Source organism: Lontra canadensis, unplaced genomic scaffold, assembly GCF_010015895.1.
Source record: "Lontra canadensis isolate GAN:19392208 unplaced genomic scaffold, GSC_riverotter_1.0 scaffold18, whole genome shotgun sequence".
NCBI classification, from domain to species: domain Eukaryota; kingdom Metazoa; phylum Chordata; class Mammalia; order Carnivora; family Mustelidae; genus Lontra; species Lontra canadensis.
In genome coordinates, this window is record NW_022631012.1 from 1,934,927 (window position 1) to 1,957,516 (window position 22,590).

The following is a 22,590-nucleotide window of genomic DNA, read 5'->3' on the forward strand; positions in this document are numbered from 1 at the left end:
GATGTCCATCAACAGATGAATGGATAAAGAAGAGGTGGTATATATATACAATGGAATACTACACAGCCATCAATAGAAATGAAATCTTGCCATTTGCGATGACGTGGATGGAACTAGAGGGTATTATGCTAAGTGAAATAAGTCAGTCAGAGAAAGACAACTATCATATGATCTCCCTGATATGAGGAAGTGGAGATGCAACGTGGGGGGCTTGGGGGTAGGAAAAGAATGAATGAAACAAGATGGGATCAGGAGGGAGACAAACCATAAAAGACTCTTAATCTCACAAAACAAGCTGAGGGTTGGAAGTCTTGAACACCAAAAGAAAACAGTGCATCTTATTTTATAGGCAGTAATGAGTTACCAATGACGCTTAAAAATAAAAATACTGAAATCCAGGATTTATGGGTAATTTTGGCCATAAGAAGAGTTTTGTGTTGGGAAAGAGTAAGGGAGTGGATGTGGTCATGGGATTAAAAGGTGATGACAATAGTAATCCCCAAGTTAAATGATACTGGGAGGCAATAACAAGTGGAAAGAAAGGGTAAAACAAATGAGAGATGCAGTGCTAAAGGTCATTTGGGCGGGCAGATTTTAATATGAATTCTTAAGAAAAATCTAGACAAACAAAGAGTAAAAATCATATCAAGATTTTGATTCAAAATGGACTGGGTGATAAAAATGTCATTATCAAAAATTGGAAACATAAAGGCTTCACATGTTATTTTTAACCTCCAGGAAAAATAGGTTAGTATATTTGGGTTAAAAATGAATAGGTAGATATGATAATTTCTATTTTATTTGGGAAATGAATCTATTTGGAACAGCAAGAGTCATGGAATCCATGAATAAAGTATGGTGGAAACATGAGAAAAGCAAAGAGAATCTTTGAAACAACAGGAATCATTATGTCATATGAATAAATATGGCTACTACTGAGCAGAACTGTCAATGTTGAATCCAGTTTACTGAAAGAGTGCTCTTTTTTAAACTGCTAGTGAACCAAAAGATTAGAATGATGAGCAAATTTAAGTTCTGCAAACAGCATCTCTAACACAATATCAACCAATAATCTCTTCTGTATTTATGAAGAGAGATGGCAGACATAGTCTCAGACACATCATAACCAAGGGGCAACGATGATTCTCAGAATTGAGGTTTTACTTATTAAACAACATAGCTACTGATTAATCACTCTTATTGTTGAGGGTTATTATGGGAAATTCTCAATGAGAAACCATATAAATCATCCAAGTCAAATTTATTAAGATGCTTGCTAAAATACCAAGATTCACACTAAAATGTCAAGAACTGAGTGCATCTTATTCAATGATTAACCCAAATGAAATACTATAGCCTAAAGAAAGGATGGTTTTATTTCCAACTATAAAGTAATCAAATGAGTGAGCAGACTTATTGAACAATTTTTAAATCTATTTTTAGATTCCACTACATGCATTTTAAGTGCTCTACTACAATCATAGTGATTAAAATGGCCCTTCCAAAGTATTAGCACTCAATTTCTTATCTTGAAGTATACCAATATTTTTCTTTCTGTGACAGAGAAAATAGAAAAAAATATTCAGACTTCTGTTTTTCATCAATGTTTATAAAACAGACATGATACTGAAGGAGGAGAGAGAAGAAATCAGATTACCTAGATATATAAAAGGAAATATTTTACCTATGGAAATTAAGAAATGATTTGAGAGCTATTCTCTGGGTATTAATAGCAATTCATCTACAAAATCAATAGTATTGATACCTGGCACGGTGATCAATAATTTTATGTTACTTGTAAAAGAAAGGCAACTTTTATAAACATTCTTTAGGAAGCTGACAGAAAATGATTACATACATGCTAACCCAGACCAAAATGAAAATCAGTTAAGCAGCAAAAGTTTGATGACCTATGTGGCTGACATATGTGAACCTGTCATACTTCAATTTAAATAAAAGTGATAAATTTTAATGTCTAATTCAATTTAAAAAATTAATGTAATGTTTGACAGTTAACATCATGCAGGACAGAATCATGCTATATGCTGAGAGAGATGAAATAGTTTTATTTCTTACGTTATACACCTCTGTAGTACTTGAATTTTATGCAAGCTGTGTGTGCCTTTCTAATAATAAACATATGATAAACCAACACATGTATTGAGCACTTGCTGCATGCCAAGCACTGGGCTTGACCTTGTATAAATAGGATTAGTGGGTACAAACCTTTACACTCAACAAGTCTAAGACTGATTAGATATAATTATGAAATATAATCACAAAAAACTACAACATATATGGAAACTAAGGATGGTGTTATACACAGAATTCTACAGGACCATAGAAGTATAAAAATTAGTTCTGAAAGATTAAAGAGTTGTTCAAAATTTATAGGCCTAAGCTTCCAATGAGAAGGAAGTGTAAGAAATTTTAGCATATTTGCTTCTCTTCCCGTACTATTAGATTAGAACCTCTTTGAGAGCAAGGACCACAAAATTTTACCATGGAGCTCCTGTTCTTAGTACTCTATCCTTTAAAGCAGAGCCACCCCAGTGTTGAATGAGAAAATAAAAGTCTTCTTTAGAAGAAAAATCACAATCATGAAAAAATTTAATTCTTACTTCAAGAATATCCACTGATTGAAAAAAAAAAAAAAAGGTTTGGCGTGGTGAGAATTTCACTAAACTTAGAAAGTTAACATCAATGTACCACTGCCAGCTTTCCAGTACTTATTTTTTATCACTGAATCTCCCCCAAGCTTCTGTTTCCTCATCTGTAAAATAGGTTAAAACCTACTCCACCTATTTTTTTAAGTTATTATGACACTTACAAAAGCTCTGTGTTACAAGCAATATAGATATTCATAATTTCACTCTTTAAGTGCACTTATCTTCAGTATCTTTTTATTAATTTATGGTTTTGGGTTTTCTTATTGACGGGAATCATGGATCAGCAGAAAACAAAGTGTTTTATTATCTGTTTCATTTTTTATTATTTTTTAAAAGATTTATTTATTTATTTATTTTAGAGGAAGGGTGGAGCAGAGGAAGAGAGAGAGGGAGAGTCTCAAGAAAACTTCCTGCAGAATGCAGAGCCTGACATGGGGCTCCATCTCACAACCCTGAGATCATGAGATCATGAAGTGAACCAAAATGATGAGTTGGACACAACCAACTGAGCCACCCAGGCACCCCTAAGTGTTCTTTTAAAGATAATGAAGCATTTCTTTTGAGTTGTCACACTGGGAATTTATAATTCTTCTTTGATGCTTTCTGATCAAGTACCATACCACATGGTATTAAATGCTTGGTTTCCTCTTGAGATTTCCCTGTGCTCCCGTAGGGACATAGAGGGCAATCTCTCTTTTGAATAAGGTCTCTCCTATTTCTATTTTGCCATCTCCAGGAAATTTTACTCATTACTCAGACTTTTTTTACACTTTCAAAATAAAATCTCAGCACACACTAGATCATCTCACATAAATGAGATCACGTTGAATGTGACATAGGAGAAGTCCCTATATGATCTCTCATTTTACTCTTCAATATTAATGTGTTTTTGTCAAGATAACTTGCTGGGACATTGCAAACAAAGAGAATAAAAGAAAACAGGTTAACTCAAACCAAATTAAGAGAAGATTTAAAAAATCCCATTTTACTAGTTATGTAACATGTTGGGAGGAAGAACACTAATGATCACAAGTTGTTTTCCTCCTTAGATTTCTCTCTCTCTCTCTCTTTCTCTTTCTCTTCCTCTTCCCTCCTTCCCATTCTCCTTTCTTTTCTTTTCTTAAAAAAAAATTTAAAACCCTAAAAAGGAACTATTACAGCTGACAGTACTAGGAAAATCAACTATAATCAACTAGGAAAATCAACTATCAGTAATAAAATAAATTTACCGACTTTTGAAATGAGATAGTATTTCACTTTTGGCCCATATTACACTAATGTAAATTGAGGTGCTATAATTTAGTAAGCATGAAGTTTTCCATCAATTTGACAGTCTTATTAGCCTCTGAAGAGGTAAAAACACAGAGGAGGTAGTATTGTTATAGAAAACACACCTCTGTTAGCTCTTTTTCTCTAGTCATACAATACACTATGGAATTACTGAAAAGATTTTAGAGATTTTGTATTATAACCTAAATTTTTACTAATTTTTTTGGTTCTTTTGTTTATTTTGACCTTGATACTACAAAAAACAATCACAGGAAGAAAAAGCTCTTCAATAAACAAATTCAGGAATAGTTTTCCTTGTGACCAAAATACAAATGAAAAGTTAAACACATGACATGATTTAAAAAGTTCTGAAAATTTTACCCAGCTCAAAGAATCCCTTCCCCAGTTATAGGGTTGATGTCTGAAAGTCCAAAATTAAATGTTCTTTTCTTAAATAAAAAATATTGCCAGTGGCTGGTTAACAAGATGCTGGAGGAGTAGTAGAATGAAACAGCTTTAGATCCCAGAACTTTAGCTAAATAGTTACCAAATCATTCCAAACACCTACAAACACAACAGGAGACAGAAGAGAAGAGGAGCAGCAATTCTAGGAAAAGAAAATTGACCACTTTCTGGAAGGTAGGATGTGTGGAGAAGTGAATCTGAGGTGACGGGAAAATACACTGCAGGGGGAGGGGCCAGCTTCTGGCAAGCAGTGGAGCAGCGGAGCACAAAATCAGAACTTGTAGAAGTCAGCTCCACTGAGAGACGTCGCTCCAGAGGCTAAGCAGGGATGGAGCCCTCGTGGGAACAGTGTGGTCTCAGGACCTGCAGGATCACAAAAAGATTGCCCAGGGTGGCAGTACTGCCAGGTATCAGAGTGGGAAAGCAGGCTACAGAGACAGAGCTGGAGCCTAAGAGTGAGCTCAGCTCAGGGTTACTTTAAGCTATGATCCAACACACAGTTGGGCCACTGCTCTTTGAACAGGGATCCCACAAGTTGCAGACCCAGAGAGACCCCCCTCCTTCCTCCTCTGGGAGGAGCAGCAAAGGAGCACATGGCAAGAATCTGCTGGGTTTGGAGACTCAAAATGGGGCCATTCGCCAGAGATAGAAATGTTCAGTCACAAGCCAGGTGAGCACAGAGTGGAGCCAGAGACCGGGGAAATGGGAGGGATTGACTGCTTTTCTCTAAGGACACACTGAGGAGTGGGGCCCTGAGCTCTCAGCTCCTCTGGGCCAGAGATTGGGAGGTTGCCATTTTCACTACTTTCCTCCAAAACTCTAGGGAAAGCATTTAGTAAATAAAAGCTCCTGAGAGTGAACAGGAACAGATTACATGGCCTGGCCACTAGCAAGGGTGGTACAATTCTGCCTCGGGCAAAGACATTTGAGAATCAGTGCAACAGGCCCCTCCCCTAGAAGATCAGCAAGAATATCCAGCCAAGACCAATTTCTCCAATCAATGAGAACTTCAAACTCCAGAGCGAGGAGAAAGCAACACACAGAATCCGTAGCCTTTTTCCCATGATTCTTTATTTAGTCCTGCAAAGTGATTTTTTTTTGTAATTTTTTTTCTTATTCTATTTTTTTAACTTTCTTCTTTTAATGTTTTTTAACTATTTTATCTTAGCACTACCTTTTAAAAAAATCTTTTCAAATTTTCATTGTTATAGTCATATTTTAACCCTTTGTTTTATTTAATCTTAGTTTTTATACATGTAGATATTTTTCCTTTAAAATTTTGGGATACAATTTCTTCTAATAGATCAAAATTTACCCTAAATCTAGCCCAAGGCTTTGTGCTACTCTCCAGTCTGACCACATTTTCTCCTCTTGTTTTTCTTTTTTTGACCAACATATCAATTCCTTTTTTTATGATTTTTAAAAATTTTTATCTATACACTCATACTCCATCCCTTCATGTTTACCCTTATTTTTGTGTGTGTGTATATATAATATATAATATATGTATGTGTATATATATTTTTTTTTCTTTCCTTAAAATGTTGGGAGGTAGTTTCTTCTAAGAGACCAGAATACACCCAAAATCAAGTGGATTGCTCTTTTGTATTCACCAGTCTAACATATATATCTATTTTTTATTTTTTATTTATTTTTATTCTTTTCCCACTTTCTTCCCCTCCCACTTTTGGGTCTCGTCTGATTTACTTAGCATATATTTTTCTGAGGCCTTTGTGACACTTTTAGTATTTTATTCTCTTGTTCATATATTCATATCTGGATAAATGACAAGGTGGAAAACTCACCACAAAAAAAAAAAAAGAACAAGAGGAAGTACTGATAGCTATGGACCTAATCAATATGGATGCCAGCAATATGTCAGAATTAGAGTTCAGAACGATGATTATCAAAGTGCTAGATGGGTTCAAAAAAGACATGGAAGATATTAGAGGATCCCTTTCTGGAGAAATAAAATTCCCCTCTGGAGAAATAAAAGAATTAAAATCTAACCAAGTTGAAAAAAAAAAAAAAGCTATTAATGAGGTCCAATAAGAAAATGGAGGCTTTTACTGCTAGGATAAAAGAAGCAGAAGAGAGAATTAATGATATAGAAGACCAAATGACAGAGAATAAAGAAGCTGAGCAAAAGAGAAACAAACAACTACTGGACCATGAGAGGAGAATTTGAGAGATAAGTGATACCATAAGATGAAACAATATTAGAATAGTTGGGATCCCAGAAGAAGAAGAAAGAGAGAGGGGGGCAGAAGGTATATTGGAGGGAATTATAGTAGAGAATTTCCCTAATATGGCAAAGGGAACAAGCATCAAAATCTAGGAGGCACAGAGAATCCCCCTCAATATCAATAAGAATAGGTCCACACCCTATCATCTGATAATAAAATTTACAAGTCTTAGTGACAAAAAGAAAATCCTGAAAGCAGCTCATGACAAGAAATCTGTAATGTACAATGGTAGAAATATTAGATAGGCAGCAGACCTATCCACAGAGACCTGTCAGGCCAGAAAGGATTGGCATGATTTTTCCAGAGCACTAAATGAGAAAAATATGCAGCCAAGAATACTATATCCAGCTAGACTATCATTGAAAAGAGAACGAAAGATAAAAAGCTTCCAGGACAAGCAAACTTAAAAGAATTTGCAAACATCAGACCAGCCCTGCAGGAAATATTGAAAGGAGTCTTCCAAGCAAAGAGAGAGCCTAAAAGTAGTAGACCAGAAAGGAATAGAGAAAATATACAGTAACAGTCACCTTATAGGCAAGACAATGACACTAAATTCATATCTTTCAATAGTTCCCCTGAATGTAAATGGGCTAAATGCCCCCAGTCAAAAGACACCTGGTATCAGAATGGATAAAAGAAACAAGACCCATTGATATGCTGTCCACAAGAAACTCATTTTAGACCCAAAGACACCACCATATTTAAAGTGAGGGGGTGGAAAACAATTTACCATGCTCATGGACATCAAAAGAAAGATGGGGTGGTAATCCTTATATCAGATCAATTAGATTGTAAGCCCGTCTATAATAAGAGATGAGGAAGAACACTGTATCATACTTAAAGGGTCTGTCCAACAAGAAGATCTAACAATTTTAAAAATCTATGCCCCAAACATGGGAGCAGTCAATAATATAAACCAATTAATAACAAAATTAAAGAAACACATCAACAAGACAAAACACATCAATAAGACAATAATAGTAAGGGAATTTAACACCCCCTGCTGAAATGGACAGATCATCCAAGCAAAAGATCAACAAGGAAATAAAGGTTTTAAGTTACACACTGGACCAGATGGACATCACAGATATATTCAGAACATTCCATCCCAAAGCAATAGAATACACATTCTTCAGGAGTGCACGTGGAACATTCTCCAGAAGAGAACACATCCTGAGTCACAAATCAGGTCTCAACCAATACCAAAAGATTGGCGTCATTCCCTGCATAGTTTCAGACCACAATGCTCTGAAACTAGAACTCATTCACAAGAGGAAAGCTGGAAAGAACTCAAATACATGGAGGGTAAAGAGAATTCTACTAAAGAATGAATGGGTCAACCATGAAATTAAAGAAGCATTAAAAAAATTCATGGAAACAAATGAAAATGAAAACACAACTGCTCAAAATCTTTGGGACACAGCAAAGATGGTCCTCAGAGGAAAGTACATATTAATACAAGCCTTTCTCAAGAAGACGAAAGGTCTCGAGTACACAACCTAACCCTACACCTAAAGGAGCTGGAGAAAAAGCAGCAAAGAAAGCCTAAACCCAGCAGGATAAGAAAAATAATACAGATAAGAGCAGAAATCAATGAAAGAGAAACCAAAATAACAGTAGAACAAATCAATGAAACTAAGAGCTGGTTCTTCGAAAGAATTAATAAATTTGATAAACCCCTGGCCACCATTATCAAAAAGCAAAGAGAAAGGACCCAAATAAATAAAATCATGAATGAAAGAGGAGAGATCACAACCAAGACCAAAGAAATACAAACAATTCTAAGAACATATTATGAGCAACTATACGCCAGCACATTTGACAATCTGGAAGAAATGGATGCCTTCCTAGAGACATATAAACCACCAAAACTGAACCAGGAAGAAATAGAAAACCTGAACAGATCCATAACCAGAAGGGGGATTGAAGAAGTCTTCAAAATCTCCTAGCATTACCTTGATCCCAAAACCAGACAAAGACCCAGTCAAAAAGGAGAATTACAGACCAATATCTTTAATGAACACAGATGTAAAAATTCTCACCAAAATACTAGCCAATAGGATCCAAAAGTACATTAAAAGGATTATTCTCCACAAACAAGTGGGATTTATTTCTGGGCTGCAAAGTTGGCTCAACATCCACAAATCAATCAATGCGATACAATACATTAATAAAAGAAAGAACAAGAACCATATGATACTCTCAATAGATGCTGAAAAAGCATTTGACAAAGTACAGCATCCTTTCTTAATCAAATTCTTCCCAGTGTAGGGATAGAGGATACATACCTCAGTATCATCAAAGCCATCTATGAAAAACCCACAGCAAGTGTCATTCCTAATGGGGAAAAACTGAGAGGTTTTTCCCTATGGGTCAGGAACACTGCAGGGATGTCCACTATCATTACTGTTATTCAACATAGTACTAGAAGTCCTAGATTCAGCAATCAGACAATGAAAAGAAATAAAATGCATCTGAATAGGCAAAGAAGATGTCAAACTCTCACTCTTCACAGATGATATGGTACTTTATGTGGAAAACCCAAAAGACTCCACTCCAAAACTGCTAGAACTCATACAGGAACTCATACAGGAATTCAGCGAAGTGTCAGGATATAAAATCAATACACAGGAATCAGATGCATTTCTAGAAACCAACAGCAAGACAGAAGAAAGAGAAATTAAAGAGTTGATTCCATTTACAATTGCTCCCCAAACCACAAGATACCTAGAAATAATCCTAACCAAAGAGGCAAAGAATCTGTACTCAGGAAACTATAAAGTACTCATGAAAGGAATTGAAGAAGACACAATGAAATGGAAAAATGTTCCATGCTCATGGATTGGAAGAACAAATATTGTGAAAATGCCTATGCTACCTAAAGCAATCTACACATTTAATGCCATCCCTATCAAAACACCACCAATTTTTTCCAAGGAAATGGAAGAAATAATCCTAAAATTTATATGGAACCAGAAAAGACCCCAAATAGCCAGAGGAATGTTGAAAAAGAAAACCAAAGTTGGTGGCATCACAATTCCAGACTTCAAGCTCTATTACAAAGCTGTCATCAAGACAATATGATACTGGCACAAAAACAGACACATAGATCAATGGAACAGAATTAGAATCCATAAAATGACCCTCAACCCTATGGTCAACTAATCTTCGACAAAGCAGGAAAGAATGTCGAATGGAAAAAAGACAGTCTCTTCAACAAATGGTGTTGGGAAAATTGGACAGCCCCATGCAGAAGAATGAAACTGGACCATTTTCTTACACCACACATGAAAATAGACTCAAAATGGATGAAGAACCTCAATGTGAGACAGGAATCCATCAAAATCCTTGAGGAGAACACAGGCAGAAACCTCTTTGACCTCAGGTACAGCAACTTCTTGAAACATTGCCAAAGGCAAGGGATGCAAGGGCATAAATGAACTACTGGGACTTCATGAAGATCAAAAGCTTTTGCACAGCAAAGGAAACAGTCAACAAAACCAAAAACCAACTGACAGAATGGGAGAAGATATTCACAAGTGACATATCAAATAAAGGGCTAGTATCCAAACTCTATAACGAAGTCATCAAACTCAACCCCCAAAGAACAAATAATGCAATCAAGGAATAGGCTGAAGACATGAATAGACATTTCTGCAATGAAGACATCCAGATGGCTAACAGACATATGAAAAATTATTCAACATAACTGGGCATCAGGGAAATACAAATCAAAACCACAATGAGATACCACCTCACACCAGTCAGAATGGCTAAAATTAACAAGTCAGGAAACAAGAGATGTCAGCAAGGATGTAGAGAAAGGGGAACCCTCCTACACTATTGGTGGGAATGCAAGCTGGTGCAGCCACTCTGGAAAACACATGGAGGTTCCTCAAAAAGTTGAAAATAGAGCTCCCCTGGGACCCAGAAATTGCATTACTGGGTACTTATCCTAAAGATACAAATGTAGCGATCCAAAGGGACACATGCATCTGAATGTGTTTAGCAGCATTCTGCACAATAGCCAAACTATGGAAAGAACCTAGATGTCCATCAACAGATGAATGGATAAAGAATATTCAGTAAATACATACAATGGAATACTATGCATCCATCAAAAGAAATGAAATCTTGCCATTTGCAACGATGTGGATGGATCTAGAGGGTATTATGCTTAGCAAAATGAGTCAATCAGATAAAGACAATGATCATATAATCTCTCTGATATAAGGAATTTGAGAGGTGTGTGGAGGACTTGGGGGGTAGGGAAGGAAAAAATGAAACATGATGGGACTGGGGAGGGAGACAAACCATAAGAGACTCTTAATCTCACAAAACAAACTGAGGTTTGCTGGGCAGTATGGGGTGGGGTATGTAGAGGGTGGTTGGGTTATGTACATTGGGGAGTGTATGTGCTATGGTGAGTACTGTGAAATGTGGAAGCCTGATGATTCACAGACCCGTACCCCTGGGGCAAATAATACATTACATGTTAATAAAAATAATTTATAAAAATTTTTAAAAATAAAATAAAAAAGGAAATAATTAAAATATTGCCTTCTGTTTGGATTTAAATACTGCTGTGAACACAAGTCACATTATGAAGTTTTAGTCATTTATGAGATATAAAGGAAGGTATCTATTTCCTCAATGGAAGGTATGGGCAGGGAAGGACTTGGGAGAATAAAAACTCTAGATAACAGGTGAAAGATTAGTCAGAAGGGGTGGCATCAAGTTTTTGCTTCTATTTTTTTATTTATTAAATTAAGGCAATGTCTTATTATCCATTACAGCTATTTATCAGAAGAAAATTATTTCTCAGTAAGTGATAAGGACAAAATATTATATAGAATTCCTCAATGTTTAATTCTCCCTCCCCATAAGGGAAAAGTCTTAGGCAAAGGCCAACAGATTGCTTTGCATAAGAAAATGGGAGTCACCAAAGAAAGGAAATGTTAACTTTGAGGATATAAGGCTTGGCTGATGGGGGAATCAAGGGGAAGCCAAACTAATAGAGGATCCTCAAGTTTTGCTGAGTGTTATCCAATGCATACAATCTCATTCGTGTTGTCACCTCCTCAAAGGGCAATTCTGCAGAACCCTACATTAATTTTCAGAGCTTTTTAGAATGACAATGTCCTGAGATGGGTGTTAAGCCAGGAACAAAAAGGCCTTTATGTGGGTTATAATAAGTATTATATTGTACATGATATATATTGGCTGATAATGAGTCATTATGAGAAACTACCCTTTACTCTTACATATATAATTGTTAACTTTTGTATTAGAATCCATGATTGCCTATCTATCAACTGGTAGGGTATTATAGAACTACTTCATTGAAAGAACAGAATATGGTGGTCATCTTTAAGGAAACTAAATACAATTACTAGGCTTCAGAACACGAGTTAGAAAAGAAAAAACATAAAAGTATATAAATTATTCTCCACTGAAAATGCACAAAGAAGTATATGCTTTCCCCCAGTTCTGAAATCCAAATTTAATAGGCATTTCCCAAGATGTCTGAAATTTTTCAAAGAACAAGTGAATAGTTTGGATCTCTTTTAGCAAAGGAACAGATTTAAGAAGACTCTATTTGAACCCAACATCAGATGCCACATGGCTGAATAAATATTAGGTCCAGAAAATATATAAATATATATTATATATGTTATTATACATTATTAACATAATATATGTATTATGTTAAATATATAAAATCAAGGATGTGTGTGTGTGTGTGTGTGTGAGAGAGAGAGAGAGAGATATGTTAAACAGAGAAAAATGGACAGAGGCTTGGAGTCAGAAAAACTGGACATCTCAAATATCCTATAGATATCCTATGGGTAGGCTAGCTTGGATTTTGTGGACATAACATCACATGTAAAAGAATCTCTCAGCAGAAGTTTTGGGTAGGTGGGAGGTGGGGTGAGGAAAGGCCCTATAGGAACTGAAGAGCAGCTAATGCTAAGCCAAATACAGACACTACTCTCAAAAGGCATGAGGTTCACAAGTAGCTCCCAGGTTAAATAACCAAAAGCCTCAGGCAAAGTCCTTCAGATGGAGTGAGTAAAGGAGCAGGAGCCAGCATGACTAGAATGCTCCTTTAAGTAGTAAATTAGAAATTTGATTCGAATATTCATAGGATCCTAGATTTGTACCTTTTTGCACAATCACTTTTATACATTTGGGTTCACTGTATTCTCTTTGTTTCTTTGTATAAAGACCGCATTGTTGGCTTTTCCAACATCCCCCCTTCCTCTCTGTTGGTTGATGGGGAGATAGACACACGTACACAGAAACATTTTTTTTTTTTAAGTAGCTATACTTCTGTTACATAGTACTTAGGACTCAGTACTTAGGACTCAGGACCCCACCGTGGATTCCAGAGAAGAAACATGAGTAGACTAAGCCAGTCCATGGCAAATTCATCCTTCTTGGCAGTGCTTAGTTCAGTTTTCCTGATGTAAGGCAGATGATCCATCCAGGGAAAAATTTTTATTTCCTAATTAGAGGAGATAGCTCTTTACCCTGCCTGTGCATATTAACAAGTAAGATGTTGCTTTAGTTGTGGATGACTGCCATCTTCTAACCATGAAGAACAAAGCCAACATATAAAAAGAGGGCAGAACTGAACAGATAAGAATAGAACTGGAGTCCTGAATGACTGAAAAATCTTATGAAAGCTAAAAGTTTCTTATTGTTTAGTCTATTTTAAGTCAGGTTTATTATAATTTGCAGCTAACACCATCATAAACGACATACATCTGAATATAAAATGTGGAATTGAGGAAAGATTTGCTTTGAGCGTATTATTATTGCTCTTATCTTCTAAGAAGTTTATATATATTGTAGAAATTAATAAAGACTGCATGGAGAAACCTTAAAAAGAGAGAAAAAGGGTGCTTGGGTAGCTCGGTTGGTTAAGTGACTGCCTTCGGCTCAGGTCATGGTCCTGGAGTCCCGGGATCAAGTCCCATGTCGGGCTCCCAGCTCCATGGGGAGTCTGCTTCTCCCTCTGATCTTCTCCCCTCTCATGCTCTTTTTCACTCTCTCTCTCTCAGATAAAGAAAATCTTTTAAAAAAATTTTAAAAAAGAGAAAAATGGTGACATAAGTTCCTTGAAAAACATTAAGTAAAAAATATAGTACCTTTCAATTTCAGGGAAAAAAAATTAGGGGAGTTGGGAGGGAGGAAAGTTTAAGTAGATGGAGACATTTATGCAGTTAGAGTGGTAAGTTGATTACATTCACTTAAGATGAGTTTTATGTTATTTGGAAAGAAGTATGTAAATTGATAGGATGAGAGCAAAATGACATATGGCAGCTGTGTAATTAGTTACAGAGAGCAGACATGTTTTGAAATTTACTGGACAGAGAAGAGGGAAAATGACTATGAGGACAGAGAAGGCTTGCTGAGAAACACTGTGGACAGGACACTGGAGACCATTAATTATTATTAATTCTTGACTTTCCAATTACATAAGAAAAACTACTTAGGGTAGGGGGGTGCCTGGGTGGCTCAGTCGTTAAGCTTCTGTCTTCAGCTCAGGTCATGATCCCAGAGTCCTGGGATCAAGTCCCGCATCAGGAAGCCTGCTTCTCCCTCTCCCACTACCCCTTCTTGTGTCACTGCTCTCGCTCTCTCTCTCTCTCTCTGTTAAATAAATAAAGTCTTAAAAAAAAAAGAAGAAGAAGAAAAGAAAAACTACTTGGTAGAGAGCTAAATTAATGCATTTGGATCAATGGGGCCAGAGAGTGAGGATAGTGGCAGAGGTTGGCTGAAGTGATGAGACATGAATTTAGTTAGGGACAAAAGAGAAGGTATGAAAAAATAAGTATATTAAGGAAAAGAAAAACATGTATAATAATCAGTTAGCAAGCTCTTATCATGTGGTCAGAGGACTGGTTACTAAGACTTATGACAAAACCTAGGGTATAGTTATTGGAGCAGATGGATGAAGAGATAATACAGATAGATCTAAGTGTTAGGGTTGTGATGGTTAGTTGCAAAGCATGGTGCATACTTCCTTTGGGAAGTGAAAGGAATAAAGATGTTTGCCTCTATCATAAATAATCGAAGGACATCTAACTTTATTGAGTCTATTTCTTAAGTACCCCGCCACACCATTTTTCTTTCCTCACTGTCAGGAATTTAGGTACCACTTCTCAAAATAGTCAATGTAAAAAAAAAAAAAAAAAAAAAGTCTTAACAGTGACTTTCTTATTTTAACTGTAGTTAATTATATACTTTAAGCTAAAAAATCAGCCTCTGATTGAAGATTTTAAGTACCTTCTGGAAATGACAGTAATCATGTGAGCTGATAATACAGGTATCTATACAATTCTCAACCAGTATCAGGGTATTTAAAAGTATAAAATTTTGATACCAGTGTAACAATCATCCTATTTAAATTTTTTCTCACAACTCATCAATAACTGGATTATACACATGATATTTAGAATGTTTTGGTATAGTCAGCACCTTTGCCAGGAAATTTATTATAATCTCAAGAGCAAAACTAAAAAGCTAGATTTTCAAGGATTCTTATGCTTTGTTCTTCAGGAAGAAGACATTTTAGAGTATAATTGGAATCGTTGTAGAAAACTTGGAGTGCAATTGAATTAGGTACAATTGGAGTACAATTAAATTATGCTTAAAAACTGGCCATTTGGTTAAGAACCATGGGAATATTTGGTTTAGCACAATGTTAGAAATGTTTTTTAGTAGGAAAAATAACACTGCCCTTAGGATTTTTTTTTTTTTGGTATAAATACAAAAATAAAACATGGTATAATGTTCTCAACTGTGAAGCAACAAAACTATGAAGTTTTATTAACTAAGTTTCATATTTTTCTAAAATTAAATCAGTTGCTTTTGTTTTGCTCTTTTTCTAAATCTTACACAATCCCAAATTTACCATTTTTCCACTTATTATAGTTCCATTTAAAAATATGTCATTCTGGAAAACTGATGTTTCTTTTTTTTTTTTAAGATTTTATTTATTTACTTGACAGATCACAAGTAGGCAGAGAGGCGGGAGAGAGAGAGATGGGAAAGCAGGCTCTCTGCCAAGCAGAGAGCCCAATGCGGGGCTCGATCCCAGGATCCTGGGATCATGACCTGAGCCGAAGGCAGAGGCTTTAACCCACTGATCCACCCAGGTGCCCCAGGAAACCCCATGTTTCATTAAGATTATGGTAATGATGTTAATTGGAACATTTATAAATCACATAAGAATTATGTTGTGATTTTGAGGGCTTCTGAATGTTAGAAAGGGAAGGAAAGTGTTATGAGCTCTCCTTTCTTTGGGAGTCTCCAGATTTAAAATATATACATTTCTATGCTCCAGCCTTTACGCTTAATGTTTACAAAAATGTTAACATTTCTTCCAGTGTTCTAATTTCTTCCTTGTCTTAATCTCCTGGCAAATGAAAGGAGAATAAAACAATAAAAGTTTTTTTTATCATTTTACCTCCACAATTTTCAAAAATAGATATGCAAAAATATTTGTTTTGTCCTTAAGCCTTGTATTCATTTTCTATTGTTTCTATAGCAAATTGCCACGATGTAGTGGCTTAAAACTACACATCTTACATTTGTGTGGGTTAGAAGTCTGATGTGAATTTCATGAACAAAAATTGAGGGGCCACAGAGCTACATTTCTTTCTGGAGGCTCTAAGGAAGAATCCACTTCCTTGTTTCTTCTGGCTTCTAGTGGTCACCTAAATTTGTTGGCTGGTGATCTCCATATTTAAAGCCAGTCTTGTTGCATTCCTCTGATTATTCTTCTTTAATACCACCATCTTTCATCAGCAACAGAGAAAATTTCTCTACTTCTAAGGACTCATATGTTTAGATGGGCCTATCAGATCACACAAAATAATCCCTCTAACTGAAGGCCCTTAAACTGAATCTTATCTACAAAAATTATTTTGCTATGTAAGGTAACATACTCATAGGCTCCAGGGATTAGGATGCAGACATCTTTGAGGTAGAGGAAGGGATTACTTTGGGTCTCAGTCCTTGCATTATACAAAACTACACCGAAAATAATTTATAATGTTTTATATATATTATTATTTAATAATTTATAAACCTTACACTTACACCAGTGTGGTAATAGAAAAAAAGAAAGCAGCTAACACAGCTGTTTTGAACTAATTTATTGGAGGTTTACTAATAATCCTCAGCTGTGGAAATTTGACTAAAGATTTGTAGTTGGTGTTCCTTAGCTGTGATGGTATACCCAGATATGAACAAAAAATTGCAGATTCCTCTTAATAAATCTAAGGCAAAGGTGAACTTTTCAAAAGGTCTTTTTAAAAAAATGACTTCTATATCCAAAGACATAGATAGTGGTAAGAACTTCAATCTCATTCCTATAACAGCAAAATACAAGATGACTTGGAAAATCAGAATTTATAAAGCCATTAGAGAACTGAAGATACAAAGAAAATTAATATGATAATGTCTAAAATGTAAAGAGTCCAATCTAGAAAAGAGTTGTGCACTTTCATGCTTAGCAGAGTAGCAAAGGAAAAGTTTAAGATGTGGGCAAGAAGAAAACAGTTGAACAAAGAGAATCCAAACACACTCAGAAACTCTTTTCCATAGGCCTTCATAAGAGTATTTGGGGAAAAGACAGGATTACAGAGATCTACTCCAAGATATAGTTGTATTGAGCCTACTGAACACTGGGGGCTGAACAAATCTAGGAATTTGTATCTCATGCACATAGTTGAAAAACTTGTAATTCTCCTCTTAAATAACTTGAAGTCGGAGGAGAAGTGAATCCTACTAAAGTTTGAACAAAGCCAGCTTCAGATCAAATACAGACTAGAGTGACTCAGCCTACCACACTAGTAGCCTCAAGTAAGATAGGCCATGTCCTTTCCTGGAGATAAGTATGATTTATTTAAGTATCTACTGCTCTTTTACATAAAATGCCTGTTATATAATATTAAAATGATGGCACAGGAGAAGCAGCAAGAAAATGCAACTGTCTTCATTAATATGAAATCATACTAGAGTAGCATAAACCCCTAGCCCAATGTGACTACCATTGTTTGGGAAGATGGCCACATGAAGACAGAGAAACAGGGAAAATGCAATGTGAAGACAGGGTTGGAGTTATACATCAGCAAGTTAAGGAACTCTGAAGATTTTGGCAAACCATAAGAAGCTAGCGAAGGCAAGAGAGGATTCCTTTCCAGGTTTCAGGGGGAGTATGGCCCTGCTTACACCTTGATTTCAGCCTTTTAGGTTCCAGAACTATAAGAAAATAATTTTCTATTGTTTTAAGTCACCCTGTTTATCATATCTTGTTACAACAGCATTAGGAAACTAAAGAGTAACCAATGATCAAAAGAGAAAATAAGAGGAAGAGACCAAAAATAAAAATCCCAGATATTAAAATTATCTTCTGTGCCAAATAAATAACTATGAAAAACATAGTACACTATTTACAGTATATGCCGGATGAAAAAGTGAACAACAGGAACAAACGGGTAGAGGCTTTCAATAGAGAAATGGAAGATATACAAACTAGCTAAACAAACAAGGTAAAAGAAAATATTTAAAACATAAAATAGGATAATGGAAATGACAATTCTTTTAGTTGGTGTAAACCAGAAACGAAAGAGTAAAGAGTCAGTAAACTGGAAACAAGTCGATAGAAATTATTCGAATTACACAAAAAGCAATACTATTTCCAGGCAAAGGTAGACTGCCACTAAGGGAAGAATACGAGTAAGTCATCTGCTTCTGGAAGATTATAGAAACTCTCTCCCACAGAAGTTTTCTCACAGATTCAGGGCAGATGACATACAGAAATAATTAAGGTAACTGTGGTTCATATGTTAGAGGCCTAAACTGAAGGAAATGAACATGCTTGAACAGATGTGAAACTTTAGCATAATAAGGGAAAATATAAAAAGGAGTCAAAAATGCTAAAAATGAAAGATACAACATCAGAAGAGAATTTCTTTGAAAGATTTACAATAAGACTAGACACATTAGAGAAAAGAATCAGTGATTTTAAAATTGAGTCATAGAAATCATCTGAACTGAAACACAAAGAGATATACCATAAAAACACTTAATTGAAAAAAAGGTCTATGTGGCTATTGTAATATCATACAAAATTGACTTGAGAACAAAGAATATTATCAGATGCAAAGAGAAACATTATATATGATAAAAAAGGGCAATTATTCAAGACACACCAAGACACGATAATCTTATGTGTATGTACGTTTACCCTTATATAGTACTACATAAAAATTAAAGTAAAAAGGATCATAGATCTAAATATAAATCTACAGCTATAAAAGTTATTGAAAAAACTAAAGGAGATCTTTGTGACCACAGTTAGAAAAATTATTTTTAGGTAGGATTCCAAAAACACAAGCCATAAAAGAAAAATTTGATTTTGTCAAAATGAAAGACTTTTTAAAGAAAATATACAGTTAAGAAAATATAAAGACAAAACACATATTAGAAAACTTATTTTCAAAATATAGAAATAATTTAACTTTAATAATAAAAGGCAAACAACTCAATAAAAAGGCATAAATTTAGAACAGAGACTTACACAAAAAAAAATATATATATGTGTGTGTGTGTGTGTGTATCTATATATACAAACAAAAGAAAACAAAGTCACAGAAAACGATCAACATCATTAGTCAAAGAAAAATAAATACAAATAAAAACAAAAATAAGATACTGCTACACACCCTCAAGAATGACAAGATTTTTTTTTTAAAGCTTAAGATATCATGTACTCACTGATAAGGACACTGAGCAAATAAAAATCTCATACATTGCTGGTAGGAATAAAAAATTATATAGTGATTCTAAAAGATAATTTGGCAGTTTATTATAGATAAACTGCAGTATATGACCCAGCAATCACACTCCAATGTACATACATAAATATTTATGTACATACATAAATAAAACTAAATATAAATAAATAAAACTAAAATATATGTCCAGAGATTTTAGAAAAATGTTGATATTATCTTTATTCATAATAGTTGCATACTGAAACAAACCAAATATCTATTAACTACTAGGATTACAAATAACTTGTAATGAGTTTTTGTTCAACAATAAGAAAGAATAAACTGTTATACATGCAACAGTCTAAATGAACCTAAAAATAATTATGCCAAGTGAAAGAAGCCAGACACAAATCTACATACTATGTGATCTCCTTCAGAACATTCAGGAAGATGAAAAATAAATGTATAGAGAGACAGTAGGCCTGTAGTTTTTAGAAGCAGAGGTATGTGGGAGGGGATTGACTACCAATGGCTCCAAAACATATTTGGAAATGCTGAATTGTTCTTTATCTTGGCTGTAGTTGTCACAACTCATTGAGTTCACTGAAAAAGTGAATTTTACTGTATGTAAATTTATATTTCAGTGTACTCACTAAAAAAGAAAAAAAAAAATCCCAAAAGAAAACTCTAGGCCCAGGTCACTTCGGCAATAAACTATATCATACACCCAAAAATATTATATTACCAATGTAATGAAAGCTCTTTCAGGAAATACAGGATGAAGGAACAATTCGCAACTCATTTTATGAAATCATATAACCCTGATATCAAAACTAAAAATATTACAAGAAAATTATAGACCAATAATCTTCATGATTATGGACACAAAAACCTTTAGCAAAATAGTAGCAGATTAAATCCAGCAATATAAAAAGTACACTAAATGCATCATGACCATGTGAAGTTATCTACTAGTGCAAGTTTAGTTTTTCACATGAAAAGAAATGCAATTTATTTAACTTAAATAACAAAGGGATTTCAAATGATCACTACAGAAGATGAAGAAGCATATTATATAACATAATTCAACATAATTCTTATTTTAAAAACAGTCCTGGAATTTCTAGCCAAAATAGGAAGTCAAGAAAAAGAAATAAAATCAAAAACATTTGAAAAGAAGATATAAAGCTCTCTGTATTTGCAGATGAAAATATTATATACATAGGAAATTCTGAGAAATCATCCTCAAGTTAATTAATTAATTCAATTAATTCAATAGTTAGAATTAATAAAAATTCATCACAACTCTAAACAAAGTCAATAACAAATGTCAGTGTATTTCTATATATTGTTAACAATCGAAAAGGATAAAAAATTTAGCCCCAGAAGAGCATCAGAAAATTAGTAAGCATAAATTTAGTGATAGATGTGCAAAACCACTATAATGAAACTGTGGAAACCTAGTGAGAAGAATTCAAGAAGTCCTCAAATAAATAAACATTAATACGTATCATGCTCATGAGTTAGAAGACATATTTCTAAGATGTCAACTTTCCTCAAATTGCATACCGATTCAACTCAATCCTAATCAAAACTCCAGTAGACTTTTTTTTTTTTTTTACTTAATAGAAATTGGCAAGTTGATCCTAAAATTGGGGGATTTAATCTATGAGAGAGACATCAGCACTTACAATAAAGTCTTGGGAAAAGGATAAACTAACATTAAATGGGTCAGAAATAGTTCCATGCATATAGTCAAATGGTTTTCAACAAGGGTATTCAAACAGTTCAATAAAGGAGAGAAAGTCTTTCCTAATGCTAGAATAACTGAACTTTCATTTTTCATATGAAAAAAAATATGAACCTCACCTCTTACCTGAAACACAAAATGAACTTGAAATGAACTATAAACCTAAATATAAAAGCTAAAAATCATAAAACTTCTATGCAAAAACTCCAGAGAAAATCTTTGTGATGTTAGATTGGGGAATTATTGGTTACATGAAATATAAAATTTCTTCATGGAAGAAAAAAAATGATGAATTGGACTTCATAAAAAATAAAAACATTTGCTCCTCAAAGGACAATGTTAAGAATATTAAAAGACATTTCAAAAACCAAAAGAAAATATTTAAATGCATATTTCTGACAAAACATTGTATCTAAAATGTTAAAATAAAAATTCTTACAACTCAAAAAAAAAAAAAGGACAACCAGGTTTTTGTTAAAAAAAAAAAACAGCAAAAGATATGAACAGATCTTTCGTTAAAAATAAATGAATACCAAATAAGCACATGAACAAGTACCATTATTAACCATCACTCAAATGCAAATTGGAACTACAATGAGATTCCACTTCATACTCACAACAAAAGCTAAAATTAACAAAACTGACGATTGCAAATGTTTTCAAGGATGTGGAACAACTGAAACTTTCATCCATTACTGATGGGAATGAAAAATCTTCCAAGTTTGAAAAACTACGTCTTGGTTTCTTTAAAAGCTAAACATAGATCTATCTTGATATTCAGCTATTCCACTTTTTGTTTTTTAAGTGGGGGGGCTGTGGGGTGGGGCAGGGGGAAAAGGAGGGAGACAGAGAATCTTAAGGAGGCTCTACACCCAGCATGGAGCGCAAGCCAGAGGCAGGGCTCAATTGCAAAACGACCCTGAGATTATGATCCGAGCCAAAATCAAGAGTCAGGCACTTCACCAACTGGGTCACCCAGATGCCCTTCAGCAATTCCACTTCAATACCATAAATATCTAACAGAAATGACAACATGTCTATAAAAACAAAAACCTAAAATATTCAAAAACCATGTATGAGAATGTTCAGAGCAGTTTTATTCATAATAACCTCAAACTGGAAACAGCTCAGTTGTCCACCAATAAGTATTTGGATTAATAACTGCTATATTCATATATCTAAATAAAATTTCATAATAAAAAGCCACAGAGCACTGATAAGGGCAATAACATGGATTAATTTTCAAATCTTTTTGCTAAGTCAAAGAAGCCAGACACAAAAAAATAAATATTGTATGCTTCTATTTATATAAAGTTTTAGAACAGGCAAATCTATGGTAATGAAAATTAGATGCTAGTTGCTTTGGGCAGGGTTGGAGGTGGGGGGTGGTGATCAAC

At 34.6% G+C, this 22,590-nt stretch overlaps 1 protein-coding gene across 2 annotated transcripts in view; it reads right to left on the reverse strand.

The window, feature by feature from the left end:
* Window positions 1–22,590, reverse strand: part of SPAG16 (sperm associated antigen 16) — a 1,004,614-nt gene that overhangs the window by 577,565 nt on the left and 404,459 nt on the right. The window lies entirely within an intron of this gene.